The 18305-nt window shown below is 45.0% G+C and overlaps 1 protein-coding gene across 1 annotated transcript in view; it reads right to left on the bottom strand.

The window, feature by feature from the left end:
• The window catches only part of LOC137380590 (ran-binding protein 9-like), a 151223-nt gene that overhangs the window by 118365 nt on the left and 14553 nt on the right, over positions 1–18305 (bottom strand). The window lies entirely within an intron of this gene.

The raw sequence follows: 18305 nt of genomic DNA, 5'->3' as shown, positions 1-18305 counted from the left end.
AGACGATAAGATCATTACATAAAACTCCCAAGATGACTCCAACGCTTAACTTACCATACACACTGCTGCTGCTCGCAGCCGATTTTGGCACCATCTCTGCAAGTTGACAGTACTAGTGCATCCAGCTGTGGAGTGATACCCCAAGAGACATGTCACTGGAGGCATCAATGCCATGACAGCAAGAAAACAGTTGGTCACTATATTTTCTAGCTAGCCACTTCCGCACACTTGGCAGCGTAGACTTTCCTTCGCCATTAGGAAAAACTTGCAATCCGAAAACTAATAATTTGCAACTGTGTATTACTGCAGTTCATCTGTTCATATCAGTGTTCTAGAATCACCGATAAGAGCATATTCCATATCACTGAAAGTAAAGACAAGCACAACTGCTTTTATTAGAAGTAGTTCTGCATAATGTAAATGAAATGCTTTCAAATGAAAATTGGAGTATCTTGTCAATTTATATGTTATAGAGTTAAAGACAACAATATTTGATGATTTTCTACATCTACCAGTGTCCTGAACAAAGACACAGTAAATATCCGAATCTTTAATGTTCTGAGCTGCCTGAATGCGAAAAGTATGTTAACAAGTCAGCTAAGTTCATAGATTACATTGAAACTCATGGCTGCCCAAGGCTACAGTATAACTTTTACTTACATTCAGTCGTATGTCATGATCCAATTCCTAAGTACATTAAAGACCTCTCCAGATCACTATCTCACACCGTTTCAAGTTTGCACTGGGATGCAGTATAACTTTAGCCTGAAATATCATTATTCTGAGCAACAGTTTACACCAGTAAAAATCCATAGCTGGAGAAACAAATCATAAAATGATACAGGAGGCCATCTGTGCTGGTTCTTTGGCAGAATATCCAATTATACATAGTCCCCTGCTCTTGCCCCATAATGCTGTACAATTTTTCCCCTTCATGTATCTATCTAATTCCATTGAATCTGTTTCCACGACCATTTCTGGCAGCATATTTTCGATCACAACAACGTGCCGCATGAATGTTTTTTTTTAATGTTACCTCGAGTTCTTTTGCCAATTACCTTAAATCTCTGTCCTGCGGTTACTGACTCTTCTGCCACTGCAAACAGTTTCTTCTTATTTCTTCTTATCAAAACTATGAGTTTGAACACCTCTATCAAGTCTCCTCTGATTATCTCTGTTCGAAGAAGAACTACCCCTTCAGTCTCTCATCCGTGGTACCATTCTAGCAAATCTCTTCTGAACTCTTTTGAAGGCTTTGACATCCTTTCTAATGTGGTGCCCACAAATAAAAAATATTCCAGATAAACCTGATCAGTGTTGTGACGTATTAGCATAACCTCTTTGCTTTTGCAAGCTTTGCTTCTACGGAACCAAAGATCCTATATGATTTTTTTTTTTTTAAAAACAGCTTTCTCAATTTGTCCTGCCATTTTCAAAGATTTCTGTACATACACTCTCTTTCAAATTGTTCCACTTAGTTTGTATTGCCTCTCATTCTTCCTACCAAAATGTATCACTTCACACTTCTCTGCATTAAATTTCATCTGCCATGTCTTTGTCCTCCTAAAATCAGTTACTAGTGTCCTCACTGTTTGCTACATTTCCAATTTTCACATCAACTGCAAACCTCGAAATTATATCCTGGGTACCCAAGTCCTGGTCCGAAACTGACCCCTGAGGGATACCACTGTATACTTCCCTCCCATCTGAAAAGCAATCGTTTGCCACTATTCTGTTTTCTGTCCATCAGCCAATTTCCTATCCATGCTGTCATTTGCCCCTTTAATCCCAATGGCCTTAATTTTGCTAACAAGTTTGTTATGTGGTAACTTATCAAATGGCTTTTGAAAATCCAATGTTAGGCAAAATGAATGTCAAAGGGCAGTAGTTGAACATTTCATATTTCACTTTAAATCCATAATGAAGCTGTTTACAATGGGACTCATTCATTAACAGTTCCAATAGTACTAGCCTCAAAATAAATAATTAAAATCTTGCAGCCAGTGTAGTATTATCTCTTAATACAGATGTTAAAACGTTATCAGTTTTTTACCACAGTAAAAATTTGTCATGAGGCAGGAGACCAGGATGAAGCAGAGAGGAGAAACAGAAAGCATAGAAGGCTAGAAGGGATTTTCAATTGAAAATTCAATTAGGCCCATTAGCTGGTGCAGGGATTGCAACACAAACTTCTTGCTGTCTGTTCAACTCAAATTGTGACGTACCACCGAGTGCAAAATGCACTCCTGCCTGGCTGCACACAATGCAGGCTGTCCAGCTGTGTAAGTGGCCAGCATGACTTGTAGCTAACCTGCACTTCTAAAAGGCAGCCTGCCCCTCTTAAAGAGGAAATACGTTCAGGTTGCAGCAGCTGGTAGAACTGAGGCAAAAAAAGACGATTAATGGAGCAACAGGCCAGAGAGAGAGCGCCAACTGATGCGGTGCTGGAGGCCTCAGTCCAGGAGGCCCTCAAGACGCACCTTGTGAAGGGAATGTTCTCTGCTCCCTGTGCTCCATGTCCTTGTCATGCTGCAGCCCAAGAGGGACTGCAATTACAGCCCTCAGTGATAGGAGGCTTTCTGATGACAGGCCTTCAAAGTCCTCTGAACTCCTTGGAGAAGTCCAGCACTACTCCCTTCTAACTCCAACACCTTTTCAGAACTTCCAACAACATTGAACACAGTAGTTGAACGTAGTGGTTAGACCGCAGCCTCACAGCTCCTGGGTACTACCTGCGTGGAGTTTGCAAGTTCTCCCTGTGACTCCGTGGGTTTCCGCCAGGTGCTCCGGTTTCCTCCCACAGCCAAAGACTTGCAGGTTGATAGGTAAATTGGCCATTGTAAATTGCCCCTAGTGTAGGTAGGTGGTAGGAGAATGGTGGGGATGTGGTAGGGAATATGGGATTAATGTAGGATTAGTATAAATGGGTGGTTGTTGGTCGGCACAGACTCGGAGGGCCGAAGGGCCTGTTTCAGTGCTGTATCTCTAAATAAATAAAATAAAGTGTATAATTTCGAAGTATGCAGATAACACAATGCTTGTAAATGTGGTAAACAGTGAGGAGGATAGTGGCAGACATCAGTAAGATAATCCACAAACTGTTTAAGTGGAAGACACATACATGGCAGATGCAATTTAATGCAGAGAAGTGAAATTATGCATTTTAGAAGGAAAAATGGTGAGATGCAATATAAACTAACAGTACAATTTTAAGTACCATACACAAATCTTTGAAAGTGGCAGGACAAGTTGATAAAACCATTAAAAAAGCAAATGGGATCCCTGGTTTTATAAATAGAGGCAAAGTTTAAAAGTCATGGACTGAACTTTGTCCAGTTGTGGCACCACATTATAGGAAGGATGTCAAGGCGCTGGAGAGGGCGTGATGCAGATTTACCATAATGGTACCAGGGACGAGCGAGTTCAGTTATGTTATGTGAAAAGACTAGAGAAGCTGGGGTTGTTCTTCTTAGACTGGAGAAGGTTAAGATGATGAGGCTCGGTAGGAATAAACTGTTTCCATGGCAGAAGGGCCAGTAACCAGAGGACACAGATTCAAGATAACTGACAACAAAGCCAGGATGAGAGAAGAACTTCTTCTTTAAAAAAAAATGCAGCGAGTTATGATGATCTGAAATGCACTGCCTGAAAAGCTGGTGGACGCATATTCAATAGTAAATTTCAAAAGGAATTGAATATATAATTAAAAAGGAAAAATTGATAGGGCCTTGGGGGGGGGGGGGGGGGGGGGAGGGGGAAGAGCAGGGGACAGAGACTTACTGGATAGTACTTTCAAAGAACTGACACTGACATGATGGGCTAAATGGCCTCTTCTGTGCTGTATCATTCCATAAGTATCGGATTAGAGTTGGCATAGAGACAAATTTTATAGAATTTATTAAGTAATAGATTTTCAATTTGCACAGAAACTGTCTAGTTTAAATAAAATATCCATTCAGTCCTTTACAAGAAAATTGATGAGTTTAGAAATTGAGTAATTCCTGAGACATGTGTAATTTCCTTTCTACCACCTGAACCAAAGTGAAAACATGCATCCAACATTAAAGGCATCTTAATTTTATGGTAAGTGAATGATTAGGTACTTGAGTAAAGAATATCCCATGAGGAGCAGTCAGGATTCCCCATCCAACAACAGAAAATAACAAGGAATAAAACAAAAATTAAATTAAAGCAATCCGTTGTGGGGTGGGAGTGGGTGGCTCCCGAAATGAAACAAGCCAAACCATGTGATGCACACTGATTTCCCATAGGCCCAACATGAAAGTGTCCTATTTTGTAGATCCATTGGCATAGACTAAAAACAATGATCTAGGAGGTATCATTGACCTCACCCTGAATGCATCTGGTCAGGGTGAGGCAATAGTTACTGAGGTTCTGCTGCTCACAATGCAGTTGCCTTTACGTTGGGGAGACCATACGCAGATTGGGTGACCACTTTGTGGAACACAGTCCGAAAGCATGATCCTGAGCTTCTGGTTGCTTGCCATTTCAACTCATCACCCTGCGCTCATGCCCACATTTCTGTCCTTGGCCTGCTGCAGTGTTCCAAGTGAACATCAATGCAAGAACGAGGAACAGCACTTCATTTTCCGATTAAGCACTCTACAGACTTCCAGACTCAACACAGAGTTCAACAATTTCAGAGCATGACTGGCCTTTTTTCTAAAATGTTTTAATTTTATTTTTTAACCATGTGCCTGTCTTAAACGTGGTTTTTCATGTTGTGGTTTTGGACAGCTGCTCATTATTCTGCCATTAAAACTCTCTGGACTAATGCTTTGTCTTTCACCAAAACCATTAACACTCTCTTGACATCTTTGTTATTTAATCTCTCCTGCCCCCTGCCCTATCAAACACCTTCCCTTTTGTTCTCTTTCTCCCCCCCCACCCACCTTCACTTGCTTAGTGGTGCAGTGGTTAGCACCGCAGCCTCACAGCTCCAGCGACCCGGGTTCGATTCTGGGTTCTCCGTGACCGCGTGGGTTTTCGCCGGGTGCTCCTGTTTCCTCCCACAGCCAAAGACTTGCAGGTTGATAGGTAAATTGGCCATTATAAATTGCCCCTAGTATAGGTAGGTGGTAGGGAAATGTGGGGATGTGGTAGGAATATGGAATTAGTGTAGGATTAGTATAAATGGGTGGTTGATGGTCGGCACAGACTCAGTTGGCCGAAGGGCCTGTTTCAGTGCTGTATCTCTAAATAAATAAATAAATCCTAACACTTTTCTAATCTTTGCCAATTCTGATGAAAGATCACAGACCTAAAACATTAACTCTGCTTTTCTCTCCACAGATGCTGCCTGACCTGCTGAGTATTTCCAGCTCTTTGTTTCCATTTCAGATTTTCTGCATCTGCAGTATTTTCCTTTTATGTTACTGCAGTTCACTTGATGCACATTAAATTAATTGTTAATTAATTACTAATGAACATTAACAAATCAGAACAAGCTATGCTGCCATTGCAGATCAATGGAAGTCTCAACATTACGGAGTACATTTGATCACCCCGATTTCAAAAAGGAGATACATGCATTATAAAGTGCTCAGATGAGAACGATGGCAGGTCTCAAGAGAAATAATTCATGAAGGAAAGCTCAAGTGATTGATTGAAAATTATTTTCATTAGAAGAAAAATACTGATCTTTAAAATAGTTAATATTGAAGTGGGCAAATTATAAAAGAGATATCAAACTCAGACAGGAGGAGAACACAAATATAAAATTCACAAGCCTCAAGCAAGGCTACAGATTAGAAAAAAAAATAGTTTCCCTTTTCAACAATATAGTGGAAGTACAGAACTGACTCCCAGAAGCAGTAATTAATTTGGAATCAACAGACACCTTTAAAAAGGAAACTGAATTGATATTTGCTGAGAAGGGGATTGAGGGTTAGATAAAATAACAGTAGTGTTGAATTGCCCTTAACCCCAGAAGGAACTCAAGTGTTCATTAAAAGTAGGAGAGCAGAAAATTACTGCGGAGGGGATAAAAAGAAGAGCTCATTGACGTTCAGGCTATTCCTGCTTCATAATTCTTGTACACAGAAAGGTCCGGATCAGTTTCCAAACTCCTTAAACTATCCCACTTACAAGGACCTGGCAGAATTTGCAGTTTTGAAGATAGCTTTTATTTTTGAACCACCATACTGGCATTACAAGCTGCAGATCAAGTTCTATGTTGGCAAATGGGTCAATGAGTCATATCTTCAAAGTCTTTGACAAGTTCATAATACATCTCTAAACTGTTGTCTTCCATCAAAGCCATGTTCATGACTTTCTAGTTTTCTCTCAATTCAGTATGGGATGGTTGCTATTTCATCCTCTTCTCTCCATCCCTCCACATTTAGTTATAGGCATTTAAAATTTTGTTCTCTTCCTACCCCCAAATGACATTTAACAGGATGGGACAACCGAGATCCGTTACCTGAAACTCCTGTGTAATGTGGGAATGTCAGGATTCTTCCTGTGCCCTGGATCACCATGTGTGTGTCAAGTGCATCCAGTTGCTCAAACCCAAGCTTAGGGTTTCTGAGTTTGAGAAACAGCCAGAGTCATTGCAGGGCATATGGAAAACTGATAATTTGCTAGAGCACACCTGTGGATACCCCACAATTACAGAAGGATCAAGAGGATAGTTACGTGGGTAGCCACCCAGCAAGGAGGAAGAGGCAGGCAGTAAAGGGATCCTTTGGGCTGGATATCAGTGAGGGCAGTGACACCTCTTTATATCACAGTCTAGAGAACATTCACAGCACTGTGGAGGAGAATGACTGCACAGAATGACACAGCGAAGTGTAGAAAGCTGTGGTTATTGGGGATTCAACAGTCAGAGGATAGACAGGCATTTCTGGACATGATCCCTTGCAGCGTGATGTCTTCCCTGGTGCTAGGGTAAAGGACATCACACTGAAAGGATGCAAAACATTTTAAGGCCGAGGGAATAGGAGGACAGCCAGAAGTTGTGGTCCAAGCAGGAACCAATGACAGGAAGGAAAAGGATTGAGGTCCTGCACTCAGGAGCTCGGGAGGAAATTAAGAGCAGGATCACATAGGTAGTAATCTCTGGATTATATCCAAAACTAGAGCTCCCTGGATGACAAAAGACATGAGATTAAAACGAGACAGGAAAAGGAGGTTTATGACAAATATAAGGCTCATTATGCAGGAGGAAACTAAGCTGAATACAGAAAGTGCAGAAGAGATCTAAAAAGTGGAATGAAGGGCTGAGAGTGAGAACAGATCAGCAGTTCACAGACAGGAAAATCAAAAGTCTTTTTGTAAACATATAAATTGTAGGATAGTCAAAGGAAGGGTGGGCCAATTAGGTAATAAAAAGGAGATTTTTTGTGAAAGCACAAGATATGGCTGCAGTACTAAATGAGTACTTTGCCATCTGTCTTCACTAAAAATGAGGATGCTGCCAATGTCACAATAAGGGAGGAGGTAGAGAAAATGGAAAGATAAAAATAGGTTACAGGAGGTACTAAAAAGGTTGGCAGGTCTCAAAAATAGAAGAAAGTCATCCAGTCCAGTTGGGAGCATCCTCAGTTACTGAGGAACGTAAGGCTGAAAAACTGCATAGGCTCTGGCCACAATCTTCCAATTCTCCTTAGATATGGAGGTGGTACCACAGGATTGCATATATTACACCCGTTTAAAAACAAAGTGACTCCCCACAACGCAGATCGATCTTGGACGTCATCAATGCGTGCGAACATTTGCCAGCTTGCCAGTATGAATGCGCACATGATGTCACCACGCAATGACGTCCTCACCCCTCAATAGCCATCTCCATTCACCTGAACAATACCCTGCTCCCTCCCACCATTCCTGCTTCAATCGCTGCTTCACCCTGCTCGATCCCCGCCATGCCGCTGCCTTCCCTCACCCACTCGCTCCCCTTGCCACCTCACCCCCCTGCCCCACCCTCAGCTACTCGTTCCCACCCACTGGCTGCTCTCCCCCCTCAACCACTTGCTCCAGGCCTTCCTGCACCTCCCCCAACAGCCGCTTCCTCCCCTCAGCCGCTCGCTCTGGACCTTACCACTGCTCCCCCTCCGCCCCTCGCCCGATCGTTCCCTGCTCGCTCCCCCCACCCCGTCCAGCCGCTAGCTCCAGGCCGTGCCGCTTCCCTGCTCTCGACCACTCGCTCCCATGTCATCCAGTCAGCCCTTGCTTCTTCGGGCGGGGCAGCATGGCAGGGAATGATCAAACATGGGATCAAGTGGCCGAGAGGAGGGAAGCAGCGCGGCCCGGAGAGCGGGGCAGGGGGAGTTATAGGACAGTCAGCCGAACATCAGTGGTGTGGAAACTTGTAGAGACAATAATTTAGAACAAAATTGATTGCTATTTGGAAAAGTACTGGTTAATAAATGAAATTCAGCACTTGTATGTTAAAGCCAAGTCGTGTTTGACCAACTTGATTGAGTTCTTTGATAAAGTAATGGAGAGGTTGCATAAAGGTAGTAAAGCTCAAAAAAGGCATTGATAAAGTACTGTATAGTAGACCTGTTAGCAAAATTGAAGTCTGTGCGATTAAAAGGGACAGTGTCAGTCTTGGTACGAAATTGGCTAAGGAACAGAAAGCAGAGTGTAGTGGTGAACAGTTTTTCAGATTGAAGCTAAGTGTGCATTGGTGTTCCCCAGTCGTCGGTATTAGGACCGCTGCTCATTTTGATACACATTATGACCTGGACTTGAGTGTACAGGGCAGATTTTTAAAGTCGACAGACGAAATGGGAAGACAGACAGATGAAATTTAACAGATTTGTGGTGATACATTTTGATAGGAAGAATGAGCGGTGGGAATATAAACTAAATGGTGGAATTTTAAAGTGGGTACGGAAACAGAGACACCTGGGAGTATACATACACAAATCTTTGAAGGTGACAGGACAAGTTGAGAAGGCTGTTGAAAAAAGAACATATGGGATCCTCGGTTTTATAATGATGCATGGAGTACAAAATCAAGGAAGTCATGCCAACTGTTTTTAAAACACTGATTAGGCCTTAGCTGAATATGTTATGTTCAATTCTGGGCATCACACTTTAGGAAGGGGCTCTTCTCCTTACAGCAGAGAAGGTTAAGGAGGTGTTCAAAATCATCTATGGTTTTAATGGCAAAGAGAAAATGCTGCCAGCGGCAGAAGGATCACTAACCAAAGGACACAGTTTTAAGGTGATTGGCAAAAGAACCAGAGGAGACTTTTTTTTATTGTATAGTAAATTATGATGGTCTGGAATGCACTGTCTGAAAGGGTGGTGCAGCAGATTCAAAAGTGAATTGGATAACACTTGATGGAAAAAAAAATACAAGAAACTATGGAGAAAGAGCAAGGGGATGGGACTAATTGGATAGCTCTACCAAAAAAGCTGGCATAGCCACAATGGACTACATGGCCTCCTTCAGTGCTGTATCATTCTATGATTCGATGACAAAAATTGCTAGTCAGTTTTTTTTCCTCCTCTCTTCCCCAATACTATGGTAAACACTCTTTGGGCCTTTGCTCTGTTGCGCATTACATCTTCAAAAGAGACGAACATACACACACAGTCCACTCAAAAGCAGAACTCCCAGGTGCGTTGGCATTAATCAAACAGAGGCGGCTTCGGTGGATGGGACCCGTCCACAGGATGGAAGGTGGTCACATATCCAAGGACCTTCTGTACAGTGAGGTAGCCGGGACCAGATGACCAGTAGGGCGCCCAAAGCTCTGCTTCATGGATGCTTTCAAGTGTGACATGAAGGCCCTAAATGTTGACTATCACACCTGGGAGTCACTAGCTGGCGAAAGAGGGAAATGGCAACACATCCTGTGGATTGGTGTGCACTACCACGATGACCAGTTGCTACAGCAGCTTGGTAACAGGCGCCAACATCAAAAACAACTCACAGCGTCACTTGGCAGCTTCACATGCAGCACTTGTCGCAGAACCTGCCCAAGGATTGGCCTTCTCAGACATCAACAAAGGTGCACCAAGAGAAGACATCTCACTTAAATGGATTGTTTGCTGCATGTCCATCATCTTCCGTAAATGGAAGGATGCCAACCAACCCTATCTCCTTTAATTCCCCACTACAACACAAAGAACAACCCATTACTGCTACCTAATTACAGCTACTGTCTAAGCCACTTGTCTTTTCCTACTTGTCACAGCTTTCCAGCATTAAGGTCCTGAACTACAGGTTTAATCACAATTTGTGCTGATTTAACAGAGCAAAGTTCATTTGCTTTCAGTGCCCTTGAAATGGAAAGGAAAATAAGACAAGTTTCTCACTGTTGCTCATTACCTAGTGACCACTGCTAGAAAAAGTGTACTGAATCCTTCAGCTCAACTGCAATGCCAACACCCTCCAACGCAAGAGCTTGAAGACACTCACTATCCAGGTTGGGCTGCTAGGGCCTGCAGAGACACTCCCTTTAGTTTGGCTTGGTTGGGAGCACTCTTAACTCGGTGGCAATAAGTTGTGGGTTCGAGCCTAATTCAGATTCTGGCATTTAAATATAAGCTGACACAAAAAACACTTACATTTATATAATTCTTTAAAGTAGAAAAATGTCCCAAGGCTTTTTCCAGAGGCATAATCAAAAATAAATGCGTGGCGAACAACAGGATAGGTTATGAGGAGTGTCCAATGGCACGGTCGTAGAAATGGATTTCAAGGATATTAAAAAGAGAGGGAGGTGAAGAGACTTAAGCAGGGATTTACACTGAGTGTAAGGACCAGGATCTTGATATTAACTCCACCCATGATGAGTAGGAGAGGTTTTCAAAAGGAAAACGCACACAATGCAACCACAACCCATTTTGGTGGCTGATATCAACATACGAGCTAGGAGCTGGAGTAGGCTTTCAGCCCCTCAAGCCTGCTCTACTATTCTACAAGATTATGGCTCATCTGTTTGTGGACTCAACTCCACTTTCCTGTCCACTCCAGATACCCTTTGACTCCCTTATTTGTCAAGAATCTGTCTACCTCTGTTTTAAAAACATTCAAAGACCCAGCCTCCACGGCTCTCTGGGGAAAAGAGTTCCACAGACTCTCAGTCCTTGGAGAAAAAAAAATGTCTCCTTATCTCAGCCTTAAATGGGAGAACCCCTTATTTTTAAATGCTGCCCCTAGTTTTAGTCTCTCCCACAAGGGGAAACATACTTTCAAAATCCATCCTGCCAAGTCTTCTCAGGACCGTACATGTTTCAATAAGATCACCTCTCATCCTTCGAAATGCCAATGAATACAGATCCAACCTGCCCAACCTTTCCTCACAAGGTAACCTGCTCATTCCAGGAATCAGTCGAGTAAACCTTCTCTGAACTGCTTGCAATGCAATTATATCCTTTCTTAAGCAAGGAGACCAATACTCTACATAGATTTCAGCAAGGCTTTTGACAAGATCCCACATGCCAGACTGGTTAAAATAATAAAATCCCATGGGATCTAGGGAAATGCAGCAAGGCAGATATAAAATTGGCTCAGTGGCAGGAAACAGGGTAATTGTTGATGGGTGCTTTAGCGACTGGAGGGCTGTTTCCAGTGATGTTCCTAGGGCTCAGTACTGGGTCCCCTGCTTTTTGTGGTATATATTAATGGTTTGGACGTAAACGTAGGGGGCACGATCAAGAAGTTTGCAGATGACACAAAGATTGGTCGTGTGGTAGATAGCGAGGAGGATAGCTGTCAGCTGCAGGAAGATATTGATGGTCTGGTCAGATGGGCAGAGAAGTGACAAATGGAATTCAACCTGGAGAAGTGAGGTGATGCATTTGGGGAGGTCAAACAAGGCAAAGGAATACATGATTAATGGGAAAATACTGAGAAGTGTAGAGGAAGTGAGGGACCTTGGAGTGAATATCCACAGCAGCAAGACAGATCGATAAGGTGGTTAAGAAGGCATATGGAATCCTTTCCTTTAATAGTCGAGGTACAGAATATAAGAGCAGGGAGATTATGCTGGAACTGTATAAATCAATGGTTAGGCCACAACATGAGTACTGTGTGCAGTTCTGGTCACCTCATTACAGAAAGGATGTATTTGCACTAGAGAGGGTACAGAGGACATTTATGAAGATGTTGGCAGGACTGGAAAAATGAACCTATGAGGAATGATTGGATAGACTGGGGTTGTTCTCCTTGGAACAGAGAAGGCTGAGGGGAGATCTGATTGAAATGTACAAAATTTTGAGGGGCCTGGATAGAGTGGAGGTGAAGGGTCTATTCACCTTAGCAGAGAGGTCAGTGATGAGGGGGCTTAGATTTAAAGTGATTGGTAGAAAAATTAGAGAGGAGATAAGGAAAAGCTTTTTCACCCAGAGGGTGGTGTGGGTCTGGAACTCACTGCCTGAAAGGCTAGTTGAGGCAGAAACCCTCAACTCATTCAAAAGGAGTTTGGATATGCAACTCAAATGCCGTAATCTGCAGGGCTATGGACCAAATGCTGGAAGGTGGGATTAGAATAGGTGGATTGATTTTCAGCCAAGTGGCCTCTTTCTATGCCTTAAACGTTCTATGATTCTATATGGAGGTTGAGAGTTGCCCAGTCGTCAAAACCCCCCTCTCGGCCTTTTTGGTGGGGTCCAAAGGAGTGCAGGACACGACGTTTGGCACCAGTATGGCTGCAGGAACTGCCGGAAACATGCCAAAGGTGACACATGACCGCCTACGGGGTTCCGCTCCGGATTTTCTGTTAGGGTTTACTCCCTTAGCCTTGGTCTCTCCCGAGACGCCCACAAGGCAGTGGGGTTGTTGGGGCCCCTACACAGGTGTAGGATGGTGCCGGTGGGAGGAGGGGATGCAAGGGGGAGGGGTAGAGGGAGGGGGTGGGGGTGCAGGGGAAGGGGGTGCGGGGTGAAGATGGTGCGAGGGGGGGGCGGGCTGGGACGGGGTTGTGAGGGGGTGAGCTGAGAGGGTGGAGCAGGGAAGGGGACGGGGGTGGGGGGGGTGGAAGGGGGGTAAAGGGGGGGGGGAGGGGGGGTGGAATCTGGTGCAGGTCATAAGCCATTTCCTCAGTGTCCACCATCGACGTCCGGAAAGCTCATCCACGTCCTTCGGGAGGTGAAGCATCATTTGGCAGACTTAGAGGTGATTACATTTGTTAAGGGTTTTTTTTTTGCAGTGGTTTAAATAAAGGCATGCAGCATTGCCGACAGTGCGCTGCAGATGCTCTCCGAGCCATCTCCCGCGGGCGCTTTGAAGTTGCGGCCGTGGGGGCCGTTCGTGGATGTTTTGGGTGTTCGGGGCACCTTTTCCCAGGACTTCTCTCGGGTTCCGCAGCTCCTTCTTCACCTCAATGGACTTACCGCATGCCGTGGCTGCAGACACTCTGGACTGTGAAGACAGCAGGATCGGAGATTAAAGTATCGGCAGCTGTTCTCGTCAGTTTCATCCGGATCAATTTCATTGAGAAAACAAAGAGCAGGTGTGGCTGGGGGAGGGCAGTGGGCCCAGGTAACATACACTAAACTAACTGTTAACTTTTAGATAGGGCTAAAATGAACTGATTTAAAGAGCCAGGGGAATTTAAACAGTTTAAGAGGGCAGATTGGGGGAGAAAACGTTAGGGATGGGAGCAGATGGCCATGGATAGAGTTGAACAGCAAGGGAGCTTCCTAGGGAGCTTCCAGCCCAGGAGCCATCTTGAAAGCTTGAGTCAAATTTGTTAAATTTGCCCAGGCATGCGCCATGGAGAGGTCACTCCATAGTTGCCTCACAGCGACTGAAACAACACGGAAGGCAGCAGTTACGGGTTATAAGTCCAGATAAATTGGCGTAGAAACTGGGCGCCACGGGTTGCCTTTGTCGGTGGGAGAGGTCATTGCACCTCACTGGACAGCTACCGCCCGCCTCAAACCGGGCAGCCCCCGGTCAATAAGGTTCTGTCCCGCCACAGTCTGCCTGCTTCAATGGGTGCTTGGAGCTCAGGGTCATTGCCCGAAAGGTGGACTGATACACCGCACCAAACAACATGAAAAAAGGAAAGAAGGTACCAGCCCTTCGCTTTGCAAGCTGGAACGTCAGAACTATGTGTCCTGGCCTGTCGGAAGACCTTACACAAATCAACGATTCTCGGAAGACCGCCATCATTAACAACGAGCTCAGTAGACTCAATGTGGACATTGCAGCACTTCAGGAGACTCGCCTCCCCGCGAGTGGCTCTCTAGCAGAGCAAGACTACACCTTCTTCTGGCAGGGCAGGGATCCTGAAGAACCAAGACAGCATGGAGTGGGCTTCGCCATCAGAAACTCCTTGCTCAGCATGATAGAGCCTCCCTCAAATGGCTCGGAACGCATACTGTCCATCCGACTGCTCACCACCTCTGGTCCAGTACACCTACTCAGCATCTATGCTCCAACACTCTGTTCCGCACCTGAAGCTAAAGACCAGTTCTATGAACAACTCCATAACATCATTAGCAGCATCCCCAACACCGAACACCTATTCCTGCTGGGGGACTTTAATGCCAGGGTTGGGGCCGACCATGACTCATGGCCCTCCTGCCTTGGGCGCTATGGCGTTGGAAGGATGAATGAGAACGGGCAGAGACTGCTTGAGTTGTGTACCTATCATAACCTCTGCATCACCAACTCGTTCTTTCACACTAAACCCTGTCACCAGGTTTCATGGAGGCACCCAAGATCACGTCGTTGGCACCAGCTAGACCTCATTGTCACAAGGCGAGCCGCCTTAAACAGTGTTCAAATCACACGCAGCTTCCACAGTGCGGACTGCGACACCGACCACTCCCTGGTGTGCAGCAAGGTTAGACTCAGACCAAAGAAGTTGCATCATTCCAAGCAGAAGGGCCACCCGCGCATCAACACGAGCAGAATTTCTCACCCACAGCTGTTACAAAAATTTCTAAATTCACTTGTAACAGCCCTTCAAAACACTCCCACAGGGGATGCTGAGACCAAGTGGGCCCACATCAGAGACGCCATCTATGAGTCAGCTTTGACCACCTACGGCAAAAGTGCGAAGAGAAATGCAGACTGGTTTCAATCTCATAATGAAGAGCTGGAACCTGTCATAGCCGCTAAGCGCATTGCACTTTTGAACTACAAGAAAGCCCCCAGCGATTTAACATCCGCAGCACTTAAAGCAGCCAGAAGTACTGCACAAAGAACAGCTAGGCGTTGCGCAAACGACTACTGGCAACACCTATGCAGTCATATTCAGCTGGCCTCAGACACCGGAAACATCAGAGGAATGTATGATGGCATGAAGAGAGCTCTTGGGCCAACCATCAAGAAGATCACCCCCCTCAAATCTAAATCGGGGGACATAATCACTGACCAACGCAAACAGATGGACCGCTGGGTTGAGCACTACCTAGAACTGTACTCCAGGGAGAATGCTGTCACTGAGACTGCCCTCAATGCAGCCCAGCCTCTACCAGTCATGGATGAGCTGGACATACAGCCAACCAAATCGGAACTCAGTGATGCCATTGATTCCCTAGCCAGCGGAAAAGCCCCTGGGAAGGACAGCATTACCCCTGAAATAATCAAGAGTGCCAAGCCTGCTATACTCTCAGCACTACATGAACTGCTATGCCTGTGCTGGGACGAGGGAGCAGTACCCCAGGACATGCGCGATGCCAACATCATCACCCTCTATAAAAACAAAGGTGACCGCGGTGACTGCAACAACTACCGTGGAATCTCCCTGCTCAGCATAGTGGGGAAAGTCTTTGCTCGAGTCGCTCTGAACAGGCTCCAGAAGCTGGCCGAGCGCGTCTACCCTGAGGCACAGTGTGGCTTTCGTGCAGAGAGATCGACTATTGACATGCTGTTCTCCCTTCGTCAGATACAGGAGAAATGCCGTGAACAACAGATGCCCCTCTACATTGCTTTCATTGATCTCACCAAAGCCTTTGACCTCGTCAGCAGACGTGGTCTCTTTCAGACTACTAGAAAAGATCGGATGTCCACCAAAGCTACTAAGTATCATCACCTCATTCCATGACAATATGAAAGGCACAATTCAACATGGTGGCTCCTCATCAGAGCCCTTTCCTATCCTGAGTGGTGTGAAACAGGGCTGTGTTCTCGCACCCACACTTTTTGGGATTTTCTTCTCCCTGCTGCTTTCACATGCGTTCAAATCCTCTGAAGAAGGAATTTTCCTCCACACAAGATCAGGGGGCAGGTTGTTCAACCTTGCCCGTCTAAGAGCGAAGTCCAAAGTACGGAAAGTCCTCATCAGAGAACTCCTCTTTGCTGACGATGCTGCTTTAACATCTCACACTGAAGAATGCCTGCAGAGTCTCATCGACAGGTTTGCGTCTGCCTGCAATGAATTTGGCCTAACCATCAGCCTCAAGAAAACGAACATCATGGGGCAGGATGTCAGAAATGCTCCATCCATCAATATTGGCGACCACGCTCTGGAAGTGGTTCAAGAGTTCACCTACCTAGGCTCAACTATCACCAGTAACCTGTCTCTAGATGCAGAAATCAACAAGCGCATGGGTAAGGCTTCCACTGCTATGTTCAGACTGGCCAAGAGAGTGTGGGAAAATGGCGCACTGACACGGAACACAAAAGTCCGAGTGTATCAGGCCTGTGTCCTCAGTACCTTGCTCTACGGCAGCGAGGCCTGGACAACGTATGCCAGCCAAGAGCGACGTCTCAATTCATTCCATCTTCGCTGCCTTCGGAGAATACTTGGCATCAGGTGGCAGGACTATATCTCCAACACAGAAGTCCTTGAAGCGGCCAACATCCCCAGCTTATACACACTACTGAGTCAGCGGCGCTTGAGATGGCTTGGCCATGTGAGCCGCATGGAAGATGGCAGGATCCCCAAAGACACATTGTACAGCGAGCTCGCCACTGGTATCAGACCCACCGGCCGTCCATGTCTCCGTTATAAAGACGTCTGCAAACGCGACATGAAATCGTGTGACATTGATCACAAGTCGTGGGAGTCAGTTGCCAGCATTCGCCAGAGCTGGCGGGCAGCCATAAAGACAGGGCTAAATTGTGGCGAGTCGAAGAGACTTAGTAGTTGGCAGGAAAAAAGACAGAGGCGCAAGGGGAGAGCCAACTGTGCAACAGCCCCAACAAACAAATTTCTCTGCAGCACCTGTGGAAGAGCCTGTCACTCCAGAATTGGCCTTTATAGCCACTCCAGGCGCTGCTTCACAAACCACTGACCACCTCCAGGCGCGTATCCATTGTCTCTCGAGATAAGGAGGCCCAAAAGATTCTATATGGTCTCACCAATGCCCTGCACACTGCAGCAAAACATCTCTTTTATATTCCATTCCCCTTGCAATAAATGACAACATTGCATTTGCCTTGTTAAATCACTTGCCGTACTAACTTTTTGTGTTTCGTGTACTAGGATGCCCAGATCTCTCTGCATCTCAGAGTTCTGCAATCACTCTCCATTTAAATACGTTGCTTTTCTATTTTTCCAGCCAAAGTGGACAAGTTCATACTTTCACATTATGCTCCATCTGCCAAATCTTTGCCCACTCACTTAACCTATCTATATTCTTTTGCAACTCATGTCCACTTCACAACTTACTCTCCTACCTATCTTTGTGTCATCAGCAAATTTAGCAATCATACATTCTGCCTCTTCATCCAAGTCATTGACATAGATTGCTAATAGTTGAGGCCTCAGCATGGATCACTGTGGAACTCCTCTAATTACAGCTTGCCAACCTTATGCCTACACTATTTCCTGTTAGCTAACCAATCCTCTATTCATGCTAATATTATACACTCTGTATTATGGGCTCTTATTTGTTTAGTAACCTTTGATATGGCACTTTGTCAAATGCCTTCTGGAAATCCAAGTACACCACATCCACAGGTTCCCCTTTATCCATGTTGCTTGTTACTTCCTCAAAAGAACTCTAATAAATTAGTCAAACACGATTTCCCTTTCATAAAGCCTGATTTAAGATAATCTCAGTACAATGACCTGCTATAACCTCCTTAATAAGATTCCAGCATCTTCCCAATGTGTTAAGCTAACTGGCCTGTAGTTTCCTGCTTTCTGTCTTCCTCCTTTCTTGAATAGCAGAGTTACATTGGCTATTTTCCAATCTGATGGGATCTTTCCAGAATCCAGAGAATTTTCGAGAATTAAAACCAATGCATTCACTAGCTCAGCAGCCACTTCTTTTAAGACCCTAGAATGAAGTCCATCAGGACCTGGGGACTTGCCAGCTTTTAGTTCTAATAATTTTCTCAGTACCCTTTCCCTGGTGATGGCATTTGTTTTAAGTTGCTCCCTCCCTTTCAACTCTTAACTCTTGATTCACAAGTATTA

Source organism: Heterodontus francisci, chromosome 2, assembly GCF_036365525.1.
Source record: "Heterodontus francisci isolate sHetFra1 chromosome 2, sHetFra1.hap1, whole genome shotgun sequence".
In the NCBI taxonomy this organism is placed as follows: domain Eukaryota; kingdom Metazoa; phylum Chordata; class Chondrichthyes; order Heterodontiformes; family Heterodontidae; genus Heterodontus; species Heterodontus francisci.
The sequence above is the reverse complement of the archived record's forward strand: the minus strand, read 5'-3'. Positions and strand labels throughout refer to the sequence as shown.